The sequence below is a fragment of the Phasianus colchicus genome, chromosome 3 (genome assembly GCF_987193195.1).
Source record: "Phasianus colchicus chromosome 3, bPhaCol1.hap1.1, whole genome shotgun sequence".
Taxonomy (NCBI): domain Eukaryota; kingdom Metazoa; phylum Chordata; class Aves; order Galliformes; family Phasianidae; genus Phasianus; species Phasianus colchicus.
In genome coordinates, this window is record NC_143438.1 from 47,693,094 (window position 1) to 47,713,813 (window position 20,720).

Below are 20,720 nucleotides of genomic sequence, written 5' to 3' on the forward strand. Positions count from 1 at the left end.
GTGCAAGGAAACATAATTGTTTCCTGCTTGAGTCTCAACATTACTTCACGAATAAGAAATCACACTGAAAATACTTTTCTTTTAAATTCATCTTTCTGGTTCTTATAGATTGCAGCTTTTGCATGGGTAAGGTCTCTGATATCAATATAAAGAATGACTTCATCCACATTTGCTTTTCCAACGATTTACATGTCTCTTAATTTATTTACAAGCCATGAAAAGTGTCTATAACCTTAAATACTTAGATCCTCCAGAGAATGGTGAAAGCAAATTTAATTGGTTAACACTGTCTAAGGCTATGTGCCAGGGCTCTGTGGAATGGTCTACTGAGGTTATATATTCTGCTCTGCTTAGTCTGTCTCTTATTTAATTCATTAATGTTTGGCATTGGCTAGACATCCAGTATTGTACCACTGCCTAGTGCTCCATAATAAACACAGAATCTCACAAAACTGTCCAGCTTTGTCACCAGCACAATGATGAAGCAGGGTCTGCATGGACAGATTGCTTCTACAGCCTGTGGATCACTTTGCACTTTCCTCTGTACTTCAGTCAGGTCCCTTGTGATGTGGCAGCTACACATAAGCTGTCCTGTGTTTGCTCCTTGTACAAGACTGACATTTGGAGAACTGAGTATCTCACTCAGATCTGCTTTCTGCTCCAGGAGCAGGCTGTAACACTCAGCCACTGCATTCATACAGTTTTTTGCCTACCAGCACAGAACAGGTGAAGAAATAGCCTTTTAATTCATGTTAATCTTATCATAGTGAATTTTTGCAAGATTTAAACCACAAGTTTGGACTTCCTGGCCAACTCTAAATACCCCTGATACACAAGCAATATTAATTGAGTATTATTCTGAGTCTTCTCAGAGTCTGAAACTTTATTCCACACAAAGAAGAAATAATATTTTCTTACTTCATAATGTCTGAAATGAGGAACACAGGAGATTCCACAAACCAACAGCACATCACACTTTAAGGCACGAGGAGTCTAGGCCTCTCTTGATGTTTATTTCTTATGCTATTCCTGTTTCACCTTCTTTCTGAGAAAGAAGTAGCTTTACATTAGATGCATAGCGCTTTCCCTACAGGACACATCAGTTTTCTGTTTTTCTCTTTTGTCAACTTTTTCCTCTTCCTGCAAGGCTGACTGATCCTTTTTTTCTTTGCTTGGTGTTTTGGAGAAGAAAATTCAATGAGGTCTGTCCAGGAGTGCCATCCTATGTCTTTGCATGCTCAGTGGCATGTGCTCTTCTGGTCTACACTCAAGCACAAAGTAACATACAACTCTTGCTCTGAAACAATCTCTTAGAATATACCAGGTCCTATTAAAACTGTTGTCTTCCATGGCAGAAAGCAGGAAAAGGTTATGTAGAACTTAAGGAGAGTCACTGATACCATGGTGGATACACTATTAACATAAAAACTCTGATCACTGACATTCCATATGTATTATTTCTGTCATCAATTGAGAGAATATAAAAAAATTATCATGTAACTTGAGAACAATCTCATGGTGGAATTGTTCCAATGACTGTTCCAATTCAGAAATGACAAATCTTCCAAAAGCTGCTGGAGAGCCTGATTTTTATTACTGCAAGCTTTTACAGTCTGTGTTGAGCTTCCCTTTCTTATAATCAATAAATTAATTACTGAAAATAGGTTAAAAGCAGGGGAAAAAGAAAGAAAAAAAATGTACAAGATGTGTATTTCTTTGCAGTTCTTCCTTCTCATTTTGGCTGTAACTGTATCCTTCCACTAGCATCACTTTCTTAGTAGCAATTTCTTAGGAGAGAAGAACTGGAGACTGGAGACTGGTGATGTTTCAGTAGCTTAATATATTTATCTTGATAAACCCACATAAGGTCAGGAAATACCTAGAAAACCACTGATAGATGCAGAACTGAGATGCAGAGAGACAAAATGTTTTTTCTCAGGTTACAAGGGATGTCTGTGGTGGAGTGGAAAACAGATCCCTAGATTAATGCCCTAACCATTAAAATGCCTTTCCTTGGCTATGGCTGGTCATTTGAGTAGCTAATGAATCTTTACTTACTTCTAAGGATACTTTAATGATGTAAAAATTCTTTCACATTTTCACTTACACGGCTGAAAAACAGCTGGACTTCAGTTTCATGCTGTAATATCTTGCAGTGACAGGCTTGTGCCTCCCTGGAAAGAAAGCATTTCTATGAGAGCCAGGACATACTAATGGCATGCCAATAAGCATCTTCCTAGAGAGGTATCTTTTTATAATGAGAGTTCAGAAAAGCTGAATCTTCCCATGGACAAACATAGAATTCAACATTTAGGTAAATTCTCTTATTAACATGAAATGTAGGGAAAAGGAGAAAGTATTAATGGACCTACCATGGAAAACACACTGAAATCTGTCACTTCAGCTCTGCTGCCCTTTTCTGGACACGCTTCAGGATCTCAATGTCTTTCTTGTAGTGAGGAGACCAAAACTGAGCACAGTAAAAAAGGTGCAGCCTCACCAGAGTTTAGTAAAGAGGGATAATCACCTCCCTGCTCCTGCTGTATACACTATTCTGATACAAGCCAGGATGCCACCTGGGCACCCTGCTGGCACGTGTTCAGCTGAATGCCAACTAACACCCTCAAATCCCTTTTGTCCATGTGGTTTTTCATCCACTCTGCCCCAGGCCTGTAGTGTTGTATGGAGTTGTTGTGACCAAAGTACAGAGCCCAAAACCTGGTCTTGTTGAACTTGGCCTCAACCCATTGATCCAGCCATTTGTCCAGATGCCTCTGTAGGGCCTTCTTGCCCTCAGGCAGATCACCACTCCTCTCCAACTTGGTGTTGTCTGTAAACTTACTGAGGGTGCATTCAATCATCTCATCCAAATCATCAATAAAGATATTAAACAGGATGGGCCCCAATATCAATACCTGGTAAACACCATTTGTGACCATTCGCCAGCTGGATTTAACTCCATTCACCACCAATGTATCCAAGATCCAAGATGCAGCACTGGAGTCCAAGATATAAAGGAAAAATCTGAATCTTATGCAATTTAAGCAGAAAAAATGATGTATTTCTAATTCAACTTTTCCATTTATCAATAAAAATTAAGAACAACTATGCCTTCAACCTGCACTAGATTTATAAAAGATTATTGGTGTTTCAAAATCAACTCTCTTAAGATCTCATCGACTTAAATGGAAGTATAGGACTTAATCTAGACAAGCAAAGATACTTAGAGATCTTTTTAAAATCAAAAGGAGTTAGTAGCTGTAGTGCTTTTGTGGATTAGAGACTGTCCAATTGCAAAAAGAGTGTAACATTTCTTACGCTTGAGTTCTTTGTATCTGTTTCATATTTATTGCAAGTTTTCTTAATATTGTGTGGTTTCAAGTCACCATTAAGCAAGTATGTAGTACTCTCTGATGTCTCTCACTACAGTTATGCAGTTTTTTAAAAATAATTTCAATAACACATTCAAAATGCTGCACCCCAAAAACAAAGTGACTCTGAGGCTCTCCTTCCCCAGAACACAAGATAATAATAATATGAGTTTCAGCTGGCCATTCAGAAACATCGTGGAATTAGAATTTATTTATTTATTTTAATTTAGCTAAATAGAATCTTTAAGTTCTTTTTTTTTATGTTTTTGGATTTTCTTTAGTCAGAAATTCAGATGAAATTCCTTTTTTTTTTTTTTTTGCCTTTTTTTTTTCCTAATGATCACAAGAGAAAATGTGGCAAATAAAAATAGAAAAACAAGAGATGAAGTGTTAAAAAAATAACACTACTTTTCAGAAAAAATCTTTCAAAAATAGAATTTCTATCTTTAGTTCACTCACCAGGTAAATCAAGCAATGCTAATACTTCAAAAGTGTTTTTAACCTTCATGAACTATTAAAAATGATTTTTTTGTACTGTCCGCCATTTATAAATATAATTTACATCTTACATATGATGGAAATAGAACTCTGCTCTTTGTTTTAAGGCTTTGTCCAATCTTTCAATTTCAATGAACAAAAACAAAAGCAGTGAGATCAATGATAAGTCAACAATTGACTCACACAATCCATTCCTTCTTCCCATACTTATTTCTAATGAATGGAATAACCACAGGGGGAAAAAAAAAAAAGAAAAAAAAAAAAAGAAAAAAGAAAAAAAAACTCACAAATAAAAAAACTCTATTAGCTCTCCTAGGAATTTTAAGACAGACCATAACTATGAGTTAATTACTTCCATTCCTACATTATCAGCGATAGAATCCTTTAATTAGTTTACCACAACCTGTGCAATAGAATGTGCCATTCAGAGTGTGTGTTTCCAATCAGTTATGGGGCTTGCTGCAGTTTCTACTGAGTAAACCCCAGAAACAGCAGCGTGTCTTAACACTGGGGGGGAGGAGATGAACAAAAAACAATCAATAAAACTGATAGGAAGATAACAAACCAGTAATACATGGAAGTGTTTCTTTCCTTCAAAACTGGGATGAGCAAAGCACAACATTGTGCAGCCCTACAGAGGATTTTTATTCCCTGTGAACTGTGACATTCAATGAGATCATGCTGGGGAAATGCCAGCTTAAGAACAAGCTGCAATTGGCAATTGAAGTAAGTCAGTCATCTTAGGTGCTCTCTCAAAATAGTCTGCATACCATTGGTGGCTGAGGTTCCACTTTCTCTTGCCTTCCCAATTTCAAAGAAAATCAGATATCTTCTATTCCCAATGTAATAGGTGCTTTGTCTTCAATTAATAGCTACAGTGAAAGGCCTCTCATTTTCTTTTTTCAGCGAATTTGCTACCATTTTGCTTGTGATTATATTCAATAATGGCAAATACTGGTAGCTTTTTTTTTCTACAAGTTCTGTTCTGATTCATAACACAAGGATGTGTCCATAGACTGTCAAGGTTTGATGAATCTGTGAGCACAGCACATTTGGAGACAAGCATCATGAGTAAGCTGAGATGATGAATTTTTTCTGATACCAACATTTCCATGTAATCAATGACACCTCTAAAGGAGAAAGTGGAAACACTTTTCACACTCTATTTTGGGAAATCTCTCCTTTCCCTATCCCTCCCTCCATACTCACACAAGTTTTATTTTTAAGACTGCAGGCACAGTAGTGCAATTTTCATCACTACTATAGTCAGTAACTACAGACTGGCAATTTACATCACACTGGTATTTTATAGGAACCAAACTCAACTCTTCTTTATAAGGAATTTATTCCATTAGCAAGATCATATTTAATATATTCCCTGCTTATGATTACTTGTGTAGTACTTCCTGTAGCAGTCCAACAAAATAAATACAAATCCATTCTACCTCCAATAGAAACAGTTTGTCTCTACCATGCTTCATTTACCCACCAACCCACCAACAATGATTACACTACTCTAGGTTTAAACTAACATTGTTTACACTGCATTTTTTTTTAAGATACTTGTGACATGGGAATATAAAATCTTAGTGTGAAACAATAGCTATTTTCCATCACCTTCCACCATTCTCTTTGGAATAGAACTAACTAAAAACAAAATTAGTGGTCTGTGTCCTATTCATATAGCAGTGTATACTGAGAAACTCAATAGTGAAGGACAAGTGGTCTGTAAGTTACCACCTTCAACCTTGTGTGCAGTAATTACGAGCATTTTTCTACCAATAGTGACCTTGTCTCAGATGCAAATATTTTTTTTGTCCAATAAGTAAGTGTTTAACTTAAGTGGTATTGCAAGGACCGGCAAGGAGAGGCATTATTTTTAAATGTGTAAATGCAAAGAGTGTAATGCTAATGAAAATTGACTTCACTGAGGATTTGTTTTTAAATGAGTAAATGCAAGGAGAGTAACAATGATGAAAACTGGCTTCAATGATTTGTTTGATGTAAGAGTGCAGCAATCCATTGCTGAGATAAAAGTAAGATGAGCAGCTGGGAAGAATGTATCTGAAAAATGTATGAAGGTCTTACATTAAATTAGTGAACTACACTGAAGAGGAAAAGCAACAAAGGAGCCAGCACTTTCAGGACACTATCAAAGTCAGTAGGGAGCATCTGAATTAAGGCTAAAAGGACAGATATCGCTGTTGCCCCATCATCAAAGGATACCCTATGAGTCACATTTAAGAGAAATCTAATGCAATGTTACGCATTTTGTGTTACCTCCTTGCTCCTTTAAAGTATCATTAAAAATAGTGACTTCTACTAAGAACTAAGCGGGAGGCCCTGAGTGACACTTCTTAACAGAAGTGTCAGTTGTAAATGATGGATAAATTCTCATTTACACTAATGGTCAAGCAATATAAAGGGGTCATCACCTTGGCTTGATATAGATTTGCAATCACTTTCATCCTCTACTTCCATTAAAGAAGAAATCCTTGGAGTGAATGGTAGGAGTTCTAATATGCTTTAAGTCAGCATGCCTCAATGAATGCTACTTGGATTGCTACTGACATATTGAAGAAAAAAAAAACATCCGTATAATAAAAAAATATATATATAAAGTTAAAACTCTATCTGTTTCAACTTCCACATGTTCATATAAGGAAACAAAGGAAACCTTGAAAAAAAAGGGTAATTAATTTGTGAAGATAAAGTACGTATTCAGATTTTTTGGATGGTTTAAACAAATCCATCCCAGACAATTGAACAGAATGATTCTTGAATTGTCTTTTTTTAAGTTAATTTTGTTATTAATGCTACTACTACTACTACTGTTATTATTATTAAAGTGTATTGAGATAAATGATTTAGGGTATCTGTGTTGTAAAAACAAAGTCATGAAGTTTGGGAATAAATGAGTAGCAAGAACAAACATACTGTGATGTTTGTGTGCATATTTGAGTAGACTAATTCTAATCACTCAGTTTCCCATAAGACCAATCAAACCTTGAACATTTGAGCATATTTTAAAGCAACAATCATGTCTGCTGGAGCATGCCTCTGTAGCTTCCTCTAAGTAGACCAGCCCTATAGTTTTCATTCCAGAACACAGTTCTTTCCTCTCAGCTTGCCAGTAATCCTCATGCAATAGCACCAATGATTTTCATTATTGTTAGAATAATACATCCTAATAACCAAGAAGCTATCAAAGATGAAACGTGACCCACTATTATAATATCACATATCACATCATTTGCCCCCTTTTATTTTTCTGCATGGCATAAATGAAGCCTCTCGTTAGAGTTTGCTATTTTGTAATATAGTGTCTGAAATGAATTAAAGGTTTGGCACTTTTCACACATTATTCAAATGTATTTCCCTTGTTACTACATTCTTCACCATACATTAGGTGTTAGAACACATAGCACATTGCAGGCAAGATGGGTGTTGTTTCTACAAAAATAAAAACTGTGAAATAGAGCTTTTTAATGATGCAGAATCAAGTATATTTTTGGATCATACTGATAATCTATAACACTCTTTCAAAAATAAAAGCAACAAGTTCTGACTTCTTTTTCTACTTATGATGTAAAGATTTACATTTCTCAAAGCATATGGTAAGAATCAGAATTATTCCTTCTCCACCTACTGCTTGCAATTTCTTGCTTACTGATTTCAGCACCTAATCTATGGTGCTAAAACCAATTAGTGATACATCAAGGGTTTTTGCAGTTGTAAAGTTTGAACCATTACAGAACATTAGCACGTGAGCTTCTCATTATAGGCACAGATATACGTGATCTTTGATCCACGTGATAAAAGATACATTCAAAATATGTTTTCTTTGGCAACCTCACAATTTTCTAATGGAGGAAAAAAAGGTAATTATAAAAAAAAGCTAATTATACAGTTCTCTACAAGGCTAGAATCTGCTGTAGTATGGATTTTATGCAAAAAATTAAATAGTAAATGAGAAAGGCTAATTTCATATTTTTTTTTCTTTGTCTGAAAATTTTGCTTTCTAAAGTTCTAGAAAGTTTTTTTCTTTTCACAAATCAGCATGCTCAAGTGAATGGTTAGATGTTTCAAAGAGGCTGCTGGAGAGGTATTCTAAACAAAACTACAGTCCCACATATGTGATTAACTTTTGGCACAGAGTAGTCCCATCAAAATTAAGTAATGCCAGCTGAAATTAAGCATCAAAGAATACATTAATATATGCTATATTTCCTGTTGGACTGTTCCTACTATGCCTCATCTATTTTCATGAAGTGTGTGGAGCTAAAACAAGTGATGAAACAGTGAAGCATGCACCTTGTATGCTTCACTGCTTTTACTGCTTGATAGGTTATTCGTTTTCTCCTGCCATTCTCAGTCTTTGCAGAGTTAGATGTAAAAACAACAAATGGAACACTGACATTTGACATTTGATCATTGGGAACTTTTATTTATAGTCCTTTTTCTTCCCCTGAGAGGTTTTTTTTCTAACCTTTGGAACCTGTGCACAATCTTGGTGTGTATCAGCCTGTGTTCCTTCTTTAGTGGTGCATCAGGAGAAAAAAATATCTAGTACTGAGAGCTGGCAGGGAGATGTGATGGACTGGGACATGTATAGTATGCAGCCACACTTCAAAATGGACTGGGAGGGACTAGGAGGCTACAGGGACAGACCTCTTTCTTCCCTATGCTTTCCAGAGTGAAGAAATGGTTTCTTGTCTCAGGACAGAAAAAATGAACGGGAGATGGAAGGAGAGAGGGAAATAGAGAGTCCTCCTGCTTTCTGTTCTTGAAATCTGTGTCTCAGACTGAGATACCTAGATTGATCACTGATTTAGTGGCCAATATTTTAATTTCATAGAATCATGGTGCAATTTCCAGCGTGAATAAAAGCTGTATCCAATTTGCAGAGGACGAGGATGCTCTGTGAAATCACGTATGTCAGTACAGAAGTGTTACTACAAAATATTCAATACTCATTATCACAAGTCTTACAGAAATTTGCTACAGGAAGATTTAGTCACTCATGAAGGATATTTAAAGGAGATTGTTCTTTATACTGTATGTAGCTTTTTGGGGGGATTTAGGATGCAGCGATTTCTGTTAACAGATAGGATTTTCATTTTGTAAAGTGCCTCTTTCACAGATGATGAGACAATGCTTAAAAAAAAAAAAAAAAAAAAAAAAGGAGGGATAAAATCTGTATGTACTTAAACTAACTCTTCACTTGTTGTGCTCATATCAGGTAATTTCCCTTTTCATTTCTTTTAATTATAATAGCACTCTTGGAAATAGCCTTTGGGATACAGTTGGGTACTTCACAATTTCACACTAACATTGATTAGCAACTTAGAGCCCCTACCACATTGCCTAATTTCTACTGCTTCCAGTTCTCTACATCTCAATAATATCCACCAAAGACACTGGGATAGAAGTAGAGACTCCATGCTTTGAATGTCACTGGTACCACAAGTAACACAGGTGTCACTGGTAGCACAGGTGAGTCAATATTAGGATAATTTTTCTTGCACTACTCCTCTCCATCAACTGGTAAAGCTACTAATATGTCCTCAGAAATATCTACATTAAAACACAGTTAAATAATTAAATTGCTTTCTCTATCTTTCCTGCAGTATGGCATGGAATTAATCTAATTCAAAAATGATATCTCTACTTCATAAGCAGCCACACATTTTTATATTCATCCTCCTTTTTTTCAAGACACCCACTTCTTCTAAATTTCAATTTCTTTCCATGCAATAAAAAATGAACTAACATTGATTTCATTTTCATTTTACATTTTTTCTATATGACAAGACAGTGACAGTGAATAACAGCATATAGCAAGAAAACAATAACATAGAACCTCTGTATTGATTTGTCTAATTATATCTCTCTACTCAAAACAGAGCTGTTTGCTTGGATATGATTGACAAGGCATAGTGGCTTGTGTACCTGTTTTAACTTTAAGTTTAATGTAGCTAATTATTTTTTAGAATAAATATCTGTAGAAATCTATGACTTTCAGATATCTTCCTGCCTTGTGGGCCTCCCCACTCAGCTAGAAGCCAAGATGGACACCTGGAAGCTGCTTAAGGTTAAGACTCACTGCAACTAAACATATAAGGATCTCAGAGGATCTCAATCTCGAATTGATCCCTTATTTAGAAACACTATGTTCACAGCACAGCATCAATAAGTCCTGCACAGCTTTGCTGCACGTACAAAGCAATCACCTCTACATGCACCAGTTTGTGCTGTGTGGCTGTAGCAGTCAGCGTGGAGCAAGCTGGGGGGTTATCCATGCAGCATCATGCATGCCTTTCAGTATCTAACTCATCTGGAGGAAGGCACCGTTGCAGAAAATTTCCACAAACCACTTTTATCTGTAGCTGGGTGCCCAAGCCCAGCTGGTCATGTACTGCCAGGCACTTCAATCTGAAAAGGCTGCCCCAATTACCATGCCATAAAATACTTTTTTGGTTGAAGAAAACATGTTTCTACCAATGCAACACCTAGTTGACATAATTAAGAATTTTCTGGGGCAGAGAAGAACAGCTTGATATTTCTATCTAGTTCCAGTGTTTCTGACTCACTAGGAGTATTATGTCATTGAGAGGGATAACACCAGAACACTGCAAAGTAATCACCTGGGTACCATGTCTTCTAATCCTAACAAATAAATGATTTCCAGTAGAGAAAATGCAATACAGGGTTCATCTGATCTCATTCTTGTGGGGTCCCACTGGCAGGAGATGCGTCTGATTGACAAAACCTCCCTAGAGGAGAGCTGAGGAGCTGGGCTGCACGGCCAAGTCTGTGCCTGAGTAGATGTATGGATACACTTAGGACAAGTCAAGAGCTTTCCACACATTTTGGATTTACAATTCTGGAAAGACAAAGAGGCAAGACATTCACCTATGTGAAATTAGCCTGCTACCATCAGCTTTGATTATCAAAGTAACAGTGACAAGCAGTGGCAGATGAGGGTGTTCAGATATCTCTTTTTTTCTTTTAGCTGTTACTTTTCCCTGCCCAGTACAAATCATGGGTCATTGCTGCTGCTTTCCCAGGGACCTTTCAGGACAAGCAGATATGACACAGCAGATAGCAATTACAGTAAAATATATTATTCTACTATTTTGTGGACAGTGGTTTGATATAAGAGTGAGTGTTGGCTGTCAAGTGAACTTCTTGACATTGAAACAAGCAAAAGTGAGGTTTTAAAGAAGCTCAGTATAATTTTTAAATTAAAATGTTTATCTGTTTTCAAATATCTGTCCTACACAGTTTCTCTTTTTCAGTGTTGTAAAAGGAGAAGGAAGGAGATAAATTCAGTGACACAGACAACTAATGAGGACTGTATGGAGGAACTGTTTAATTAAATAATAGTTAAACAGAACATAGTTGCAGTGAAAATCATTCTAAAGCTACAGCTTGCAAACTTGGAAAGCATCCAAATTAAATTTGTGTCCTTATTTGAGGAACTGAAATAAAACAAAATGGTAATAAATATATATATGTGTGTATATATATAACCTCCAAGTAGAAAGATACTCTTCATGCAAAATAAGTTCTGAATACTTTTGGTGTCACTGAGTAAACACTCCACTCCACTTGTTCAAGTCAGAAACCAGTATCATTCCCCTGCCTCAGTGAAGTTATTTCTGATTTCCCCTAGTGTAGGAGCCATTAGACTACATGCCATTTGTAGCAATGGAAATTTATTACAGTGGACATTTGAGCCCCCTCCCTTGTAGCAAATCTTCTTAGCACTTTTCAGCATTCTTTGAAAATGTGATGCAGCTGGGCCTTCTACCTAATAAAGCTGAACAAACTGATAGCAGGCAGAAAAAATATACGTATTTTTTCTGGATTAGCATTTTTTCCTGATCTCTTATTAGTTATTAAATATTATTCACTGAGTGAGTTCTGTAAATACATCAGACTGTAGCCTGCACAGAGGAGAGTTGATCTATTAAAAAAAAAAAAAAAAAAAACTGGTTTTATTCAGGATTTTCTGTCCAAGTGTTGGGTCTGATCACCTGAGTCACACAGTCATCTTTCTACTCAGGACTTCCTACATTGGGGTTTTCAGCTCATCACAGATGAGTTCTGCTACCTGTACTTATGCAAATAGATGTTCACACATGTTTTGCATCAGTCTTACAATTAATATTTTTAGAGCCACATGCACACCTTTGAATACTAGAAAGCTACCAGAAAGAGGTTAAAAGTGTTGTAAGTTACAGAATTCCTTCTGAAATTAGAGAAGGGTGGGAAAACCCAAGGGGACCTACTTTTGCTTAAGCAACAGCTTATTTTCCCTTATCCTTTACCGTTTCTCATCTCACTGAAGGGGCTTTTTAGCAAGCCCCAGAGTTTGTGAATGTTGTAGCTGAGTGCTGATAACCACCCTCCCAGCCCCAGCCTTTGGGACAGCTTGGATAGTGTAGGGGAACCATTAGGTGAGGGCTTGAGCTGGTGATGGAGCACCTGGTGAAGGGGTGTGCCTGGCCCAGGGAGCACAGTCACATTGTTTGCACCTGTGCTCCTTTGTGCCCAGAAGGGCTAGATCCAGGGTGGAGCCATGCTGGGCTCATATAGGGGCCAGACATTGAAGGGAGAGTAATTCTATGATGTAGGCTTGCTTCTTGAGGAGGATTGCTGCGTGGCCAGAAAAAGTCCCCTCACCAGTATGTTTTTTTTTTTTTTAATTTTTATTGTATTTTATTGTATCTTTATATGGACTATTGGTCCATGAATACTTTGCCTGGTATCACCAAGAACCTGTCAGAAGCAATTCTGTTTCTTTGTAAGCAGAACAGAGGGGGAAAAGCTCTGCAGTTGCACTCTTGCTTGTTTTGGTGGGAAATACCAAAAAAGGAGAGAGGGGACAGGAGAAGAGCTGTAGTTGCAAGGCTAGAATCTGCCAGATTCTGAAGCAGAAGAGCCCTCTGCAAATCACTTCTGTCCCCAGCTGTAGCTGTAATCAGATACCAAGTTAGTTAGATTGCTTGCTTTTGTCAGTCTTCTGCCATGCTTAATCAGCTGTGCCGGTGAATTGGTAATTTGGGCTATGCTCTCTGGGGCCACTAGAGGGCTTGGCTTTTGTCCATGAGAGTAATAATGGGAAAAAGTTGTGAGTTTTCTCCACTGAACTTCACTTACAAACAAAGAAAAGTTGGACTTACACAGTATGTCTGGGATTTCTTCTCCCCATTAAAGATTTGTCTGAGTGTTGATTTGTCTGAGTCTAGTCCTTTAGGATATAGAACATCAGAGATGTATCTTTTGCAAAAACTTATCAGAGAAGATACCCACAGAAGTCTTTTATCTGTGACATTTACTAAGGTTTAGGGACTTCCAAAATTGGAAATTTTGTGGGTTCATTTCTGATGCGTATCATAAGCTTAAGAAATCTTACTTAATTTCTCTGACATTTGGATGGAGAAAAAAGATCTGACTTCAAGTGAGACCAGGATTGTGAAGTACTGCATGTGCACAGAACTGCAGGGATCATGAACTCTTCCTCCAGAACTCAATTTGGTGTTAACGTAGTCAAATAAGCATAATTGTGGCTGTGCATATCTTATGAACTGAACATCTAAGTACATTCAGGGCTCTGAATGTAGACCCATTTTTTTTTAATTACTTCTTTTCCTGGTAAATCTCTACCATCAAAACAGTAGTGACCACTGTCAACACAGATTAAAATTAAAAATGCAAAAATATTTTAATATTTTAATTTTAATAAATTTGCTAACAGATTAATTTCTTAGTTTGAATCATTCCTTCAGCAGAGCAGCTAAGGATCTAATCTAATACTGCTTATGGTGCTATTTTAATTTGCAGGAGGAAACGTATTAAAAAGCTCCAAAAGCTCCAAAAAAGTATAAAACTGTCAAGAACAAGATTGGGATGTTATGAACTTAAATCTAAAATTGAAAAGATGAAAAAATAAGAAAACAAAGTGGTTTTTTTTTTTCACTTTTTATTCCTGAGCTTCTCTCAGGAATTTAAAGCTGTGTTCCTATTCTCTGTCAGACTCCTCTAGTCCGAAGCTAGCATTTTAACCCCCTTTTAGCCCATGACCCAAGTGGCTCGTCCCACATTAGTCTTTTCCCTTTGCTTTTGTTTCTTAGCAGGTAATTTTGTCTTGATACCTCTTCTACTGTAGGGAGTGGCAATATCCAAGTCTCTCTTGGTCTTAGACACATCCGCTCAGCTTATCAGTCCCTGTCTCATTACTCCTCAGTCACAGTTTTCAGAGCTCAGCCAAACCCTTAAATCATAAATCCTCTGATGCTTTCTGGAAGTCCTCTCGTCCATAGATCCACATATCCTTTTTTCTCCCCAGTCCTTAAAACCAGCTTGTTGGAAACTTCCCCCCCCACACACGATGTGCAGTATCTGGGACAGTGCAAAGTAACAACACCTCTCTTCTCAATCCTGGCATTAGTCCTTGCAGGATGAGAGCTGCCTTCTAGATTTTTCTACGTAAACAGATTTTTTTTTAATAGCATTGCAGAAATGCATGAGAGTAACAAATTTATTGCCCTGAAAGCACAGGAGGTCTGTTGCTTCTCAAAAGAAAAGACACTTTTTTAATGAGGAAAAATAATACTACTTTCTTTGCTATGTTTTTAGAAAAGCTAAGCTATCCTGCCTATAATTTCTAATTAGATTAGCAAACTTAAGAAGGGACAATGAAAATGGTTTCTCCAGAAATACGGAATTGAGAGGACACACGTGTGTGCACGTGCAACTCTCAGTTCAGTTGTGGGTGCTTTCTGCATAGTATTTATTATATCTGAACTCTGCTATCTGTGCTTTCTGTCTGTATTCCTCTGCAGCGTCATCTGTTTTTACTGTTTTCTTTGCCTCATCCCTCAGCTGCTCCCCATAAGACTCATGCTCCTGATCCTTTGCAGATTCATTGCTCTTTTCTGGACATGTGCCAGGGCCTTAATGTCTTCCCCTTCCCCAAGAAACGCACTTAAGTTTTGTCTTGTCAGAGCTGTGGAGTTCTCCTAATTGTTCTCTCAGTCACTCAAGTTCTCAAGTTCAAGCTCAATGTTTTGTCACTACTTTGTCCCCTTCGTTAAACGTGTTCCTGCAAGTAGTGAAGCTCAGAGGGCCATCAGTGAGTATAATGCTGGGATTTCAGCTCACTATTGCTTATGCTTTGTATCCCTGTCATTCCTCTTTGATTATAGACAAAATTCTCAAGGAAGAATGGTACCTTTGTGCAGAATGTGGGCTCCTGAGGCTTCCTGAGGAGGAATATGCTTCCTTTTCAGAATGACTTACCTCTTAGAGTCAATCTCTTCTCCCCTGTAAAGTGCATAACCTAACTACTCTTACCTCAATTACCTTTACCTACCTTTTCTATTTATTTTTACTGTATTTACACATGTAAATGTTTTTTTTTAATCTTTTTTTTTTTTTTTAATCTTGCCTTACACTTTCAAAATTAAATACTTTAATATAAATGTTAGCACAGAAGGTTACTGAGATACCTCGTGGAAACTCAATGACAGATCTTTAACAAAACAAGCAATCCCAAACTTTCTTGCAGCCTAGATTTAAAATATTTGTTCCTACTTCATCATTATTTCTTACTTATATTCCTAATTATACATACTTAAGGCAGAATGCAAGAAATACCATTAAAAGAAAATATTCTTGGAAGTGGATGTTAAGTTGGTGAAAATACATCATCATACATTTCAGTCTCCTCCACATCAGTCAAATACCTCCTACCTCTCAGGTCTCAATTTTTAAGCAGATTAAGGGGATGGAATAAAAAGGTCTGAGAATATATTTCTTGATTATTTATTTATTTATTTATTTATTTATTTATTTGGAGAGGTACACAAACCACTATAAAAATTTACTCAGTTTTACCTTTGTCACTAAATAAAATAGATTGGTAAGGGATTTTAGAAAGGAAAAGCTCTCATGCTGCCATTTGTTGCTTGGCAACTTTTAAAAACAACTAAAAGAACAAAACAGTCCTGTAAACCCAAAGGAAACGATGCAAATCTTTATTTTGCTACTCGGTGACTTTTTTAACCATTGAAAAAGTTTTAAAAACTGGCAAGGTGGCAAAAGCAAGAAAATGAAAAAGGAAAGCTAATAAACAACCCCCCTAGATACCATTCAATTTATTGCAGTTGGGCACAAAAGAGAAGTAAGGGAATACTGTCAGCATTTTTGTGAATTTTATCCCATTTTTTCAACCAGATGTAACCATGAGTCTCACAAGATTTCAAGCAGGATACTTTGGATTAAAAATTTTATTATAACTGGAGTAGAAACTTGTGAAAAGTATCAAAACGCAGAAAAGCAGTTAAGGATTTAAACAGCAATATGCAGTTTACCCTTTGTATTGCCGTGGAGGCAGCCATTTCTGAAGTCAAAATTAAAAGTATGTTTGAATGAAATATCAGCCTAAAATCGTTGAAAGGAACACACAACATTGTGGTAATTTTCTTCCAACTTCATGATTAGGTCATCATTAACTGGAATTTTAAATGGATTTAAGCAGCTGAGATACCTGTTTTCCATAGCATTTCACTGTTATGTACTAATGAAAATACTTTGGAGCACTGCAAATACTGCACTATCCCACACATAATGAAGTTACATGAATTTGATCCTGTCATGAAGTTTATGAAATTTTTAGACATCATTCCCTCAATATGTACGGTATTGCGAAGAGCATATTTTTTTCTCCTATACGTGATTTTATTTTTGGGGGAGCACTTCACATAAGTTAAAGATATTGTTCACATTGCAGCAACAGCAGCAAAAACTTGTAAATTTGGAAATGTTGGAATTAAATCAGTCTATCTGATCTTAATATAGCCCTTCACTCTGAACACATAAGCACGTTCAAGTCTTTCTATCGGTGCAGCACCTCGTTTGGCAGTCAGCAATAATGATGTTCAAACCAGAAATGTATATTTAAAAAAGCTATTTCTTCCCCAGTCCTCAACATACATCAAATGCATCAACTGTGTAATATAGCACAAGCAGAATTACTTCTTTCCTCGCAGGCTTCTCAGTGGCATTCATCACTGTTATTACCCAAGTAATTAATCTATGTATCTAAAAATATACTAATAATTAACATGCTCATTTCTGCAATTCTGGTGTGCTATTATCTCAACTTTATGGCCAGAGAGCTAGGGCAACAAGTATAAAATCTGTTCACCTTTTTTGGACATCCAGAGTCAAACCTGCCAGGATATGATAATCTGAAGCGACACTTTTACATTTATAACAGTCCTAACTGACACGAATCTGTGCACTTCAGGAAATCCAGCATTGGGATTCCAATCAGCACACCCAAATAATATTCCTAAGCTTGTATGATTTTGGCGCTGAATCTAAGGCAATGCAAGGAACTTGTTCTCAAGGGCAGGACAGTCGATGGGAAATAGGAAACTGTCCTATCTCCATTAGCTGTCTCCTGTCTATTTCCTCCCTTACCTCCCAGTTAATATACAGATACAGGCACGAGCCTGCAACCAGCACTCTCGTTTACTTCAGAGCCCCATGTTGCACAGTAAATGGGGCAGGTAAGATGCAGAGTGCAATCACGTAATTTCAACAAGATGGCAGCCCACAGATCTGGGCAGAAGAGGGCTGTTTGTTGGAAATTAGGAAAAATTTCTTCTCAGAAAGCCTGATGAAGCACTGGCACAGGCTGCCCAGGAAGGTGTTGGAGTCACTGTCCCTGCAGGTGTTCAAGAACCGTGTGGATGTGGCACTGAGGGACATGGTCTGAGGGCATGTTGGGGATGGGGTGATGGAGTAGATGATCCTAGTAGTCCTGTCCAGTCTTGATTCTATGGTTCTTACCCAACTCCAGCACACCCCAACACAGTTCAGATCTGCTGAATGTCCTGTCTAGTCCAGAACAAATGTTTCTGTGGAGTTTTCAGCTGCAAGAATCTAAGATCTCTCTCTACTACGTGTGAAGTAGCAGAGAAGAAAAAAATTCTAATTCAGGTAAGATTCTTGCAGAAATTAAAAGCAATGTATCTAGTACAAAAGTTCCTTGCTTTGTACTAAGCATAGATTCCTAGGTAAATGTTTTGAAGGAAACGCAATCTGCCCTCTTCATGCAGGGAATATAATATATATTTTCTTGTAGCCCTCTTACTCTTTTTTTTTTTTTTTCTAAAGAACTAAAATATTCAGCTGTAACTATAAAACTGTGTGTGCAAAAAGTTATTTAGAAATAGATGCCTATGCTGGAAAATTTCAGCCCAAGCATTTGAGGTATTATAAAGTTATCAACCAATAAAAACAATCTCTGACACAGGGACCATGAAACACTCTTCTGTAAATGCAATTTTTCCAGTCTGCTTATTGTGTGGAAAGTGCTGCTGTCATATTTTAGTACTGAAGATAAATAAAACCCTGTTAGGAACAAAAACAATAATTTAAACTCTAATTCAAACAGTTTATCCTGACATATTTCTTGTTAATTAAGCTGTGAAAATAGTTGATTTTTCAGTGTGAAATGTGAAGGGAAGCAGGTGGATGAAAGTGTAATTACTGCAACATGAATACCTGGAAAAAAAATATTTGCTTGACATGTAATGATCCTTTTGATGTTAACTGAAACTTTCATTTGTTGGTATTTGTAAAACACCAACATAGTAATAGCAATACCACCTCAAATTCAGACATACTTAGGTGCCTTCAAGAAGGAAATAAGCGCTGTGTGGTAGAATTTCATGAACTTAACACAAAGAAGGCACTGTTTTTATCTACTTCTTGTTTGTAAGCCAGCTTGAGCCATTTCATCCACTAATAAATGGCTTCAGATGTTAACTGCTAAACTATGGGCTTTCTGGGGTACCAAGACCATGAAGATACCCCACCACTTTTCACTGCCTTGTTGGGTAGAGATCTCAAATGCCACAACTGTACCTTGCTTTCCCTGGGAGAAAATGTGGGCAGATGCCCCAGTAGCAGGCATGGCCAGGCTCCAAACTATTTAACCATGGAACACACAAGGTGTGTCTACACACTGTTTCCTGTAGCTGAGAACCATCACTTTCTGCTATAGCCACGATCAGTATTCACTGGAGGTGGAACTAGAATTCAGGTATCTCTGGCCTGTGCCATGGTCCTAACAGGTACCTACTGCAAGTGTGATTGATATGAAACACTATTAGGAATAATTGAATGTCTTAATTTCAAAAGTCCTATAACCTGAGAAGTAAAATATTCCCGAAAAAGCAAAAACATGCTCAGAGGTATGAGGCCCTGACCTAGAGGAGTGCCCTGACACCCTGGTTCTTTCAAGGGAATAGGAACACTGCACCACCAGGATGGTAAATCTGTCTTGTGCTCTCTTTTGAGTTTTTTCTTAAGTATTAATTGAATTTGATGATAACTTTGAATATTTTAAGAGGAACAGAAAATCATTTTTCAATCATTTTATTATTCTCAAATTAAATTAATCCATTCCTATTAGAAGAAAGCATGGCAACTAGTAAAGCTATCACCTTAGATATAGCCTTTAATAAAATAGTGCAGCCCAATCAATACTTTATGTGTGAGTGTTCATTCCTTTCTTCTTCTGGGAGATCTTATCTACTTCTGTTTCACACCCATAGACTTTCACACCTTTTATCATTTCACGCCTTCAGTCTTTTTATGTTCTTTTGATTCTCTTCATTCTTCTGCTTCATTAGTTGCTTCCATCCAGCAATATCCCCCTGAAAACTGAGACTAAGAAAGCAATATGTGCCTCTGGTATTTTGTTGTGTGAGTTGTAATGGCTTTGCGTGCTTCCTTTCATGAAACTTACAGTATTTGCTGGTTGTGTTATTCTCAGGGTTTGTTGTAACTGTAGTTATGTATTTCTGCTTTTGTCTTGTGAAACAAATTGATATTTTGTCTGGACAAGTCTTGTTTGACAGTAACAAGGAGATGACAAGTTCAGTGCCTGTATGGGATTTTCTCAAGTTCCTTGTGACATCCCAGCTGTCAGTCTCCAAGTTCCCTTCAGATGAAGCAGTGTCTCCTTGTTCATTACAGATTTCTCCACGGAAAGGGTTTCTTCTCATGTTTTTGACACTCTTTAAAGTCTGCAAGTGGAAATGAAATGTCTTGACTCAAAACAGTGCAAGCCTTGAAAGATAAGAACCCCATAATCAGATTGTGAAAAACAAGTAGCAAAATCTGAATGTATTACTTTTTTTTGGCAGTAATATTATTTTAAAAATGCATTTTAGTGAATTATGAATGAGGCATGTTCTCACTGAGAATGGAGAGCAATCACATTGTAGTGTATGCATCACACAGCCCAACTACTAGTGACAAATCCAGGTTCCTAAGGCATGAGCAATTGATAACACTGGGAAAACAACTAAAGCAGTTTGGATTCATCCAACAGTCATAAGCTCTGTCTTCCTGTCGTTTCCTTTGTTTTTTATTTGCACGTCATATGTGTTTGGCCCTTATTACTGCTATGCTTTTCAAGAACACTACTCTCCTGACATGGCACAATTCACTCTCTAAACTGTAATTGGTAGATATCAAAGCACTGTTCAGTTATCATTCAGTTGCACCTCAAAGCATTCTGCTTTGTTTACCACAACCATTAACAGGTTTTATGTAGAGAGAATTAGAGAGGCTGACTACCGCATCCTGGACAACTCCTGAATGAACATACTTACAAAAGATAGAGTAACTTTAGAATATATGTCTGGGTACCATGAAACTGGCTGATCATGCAAAGGATAAAACAGACCACTGTTATGACTATGGAAATGACTCCTTAGATTTTTTTTACAGACATCCAAAATTCACCTTGGAAGCCAG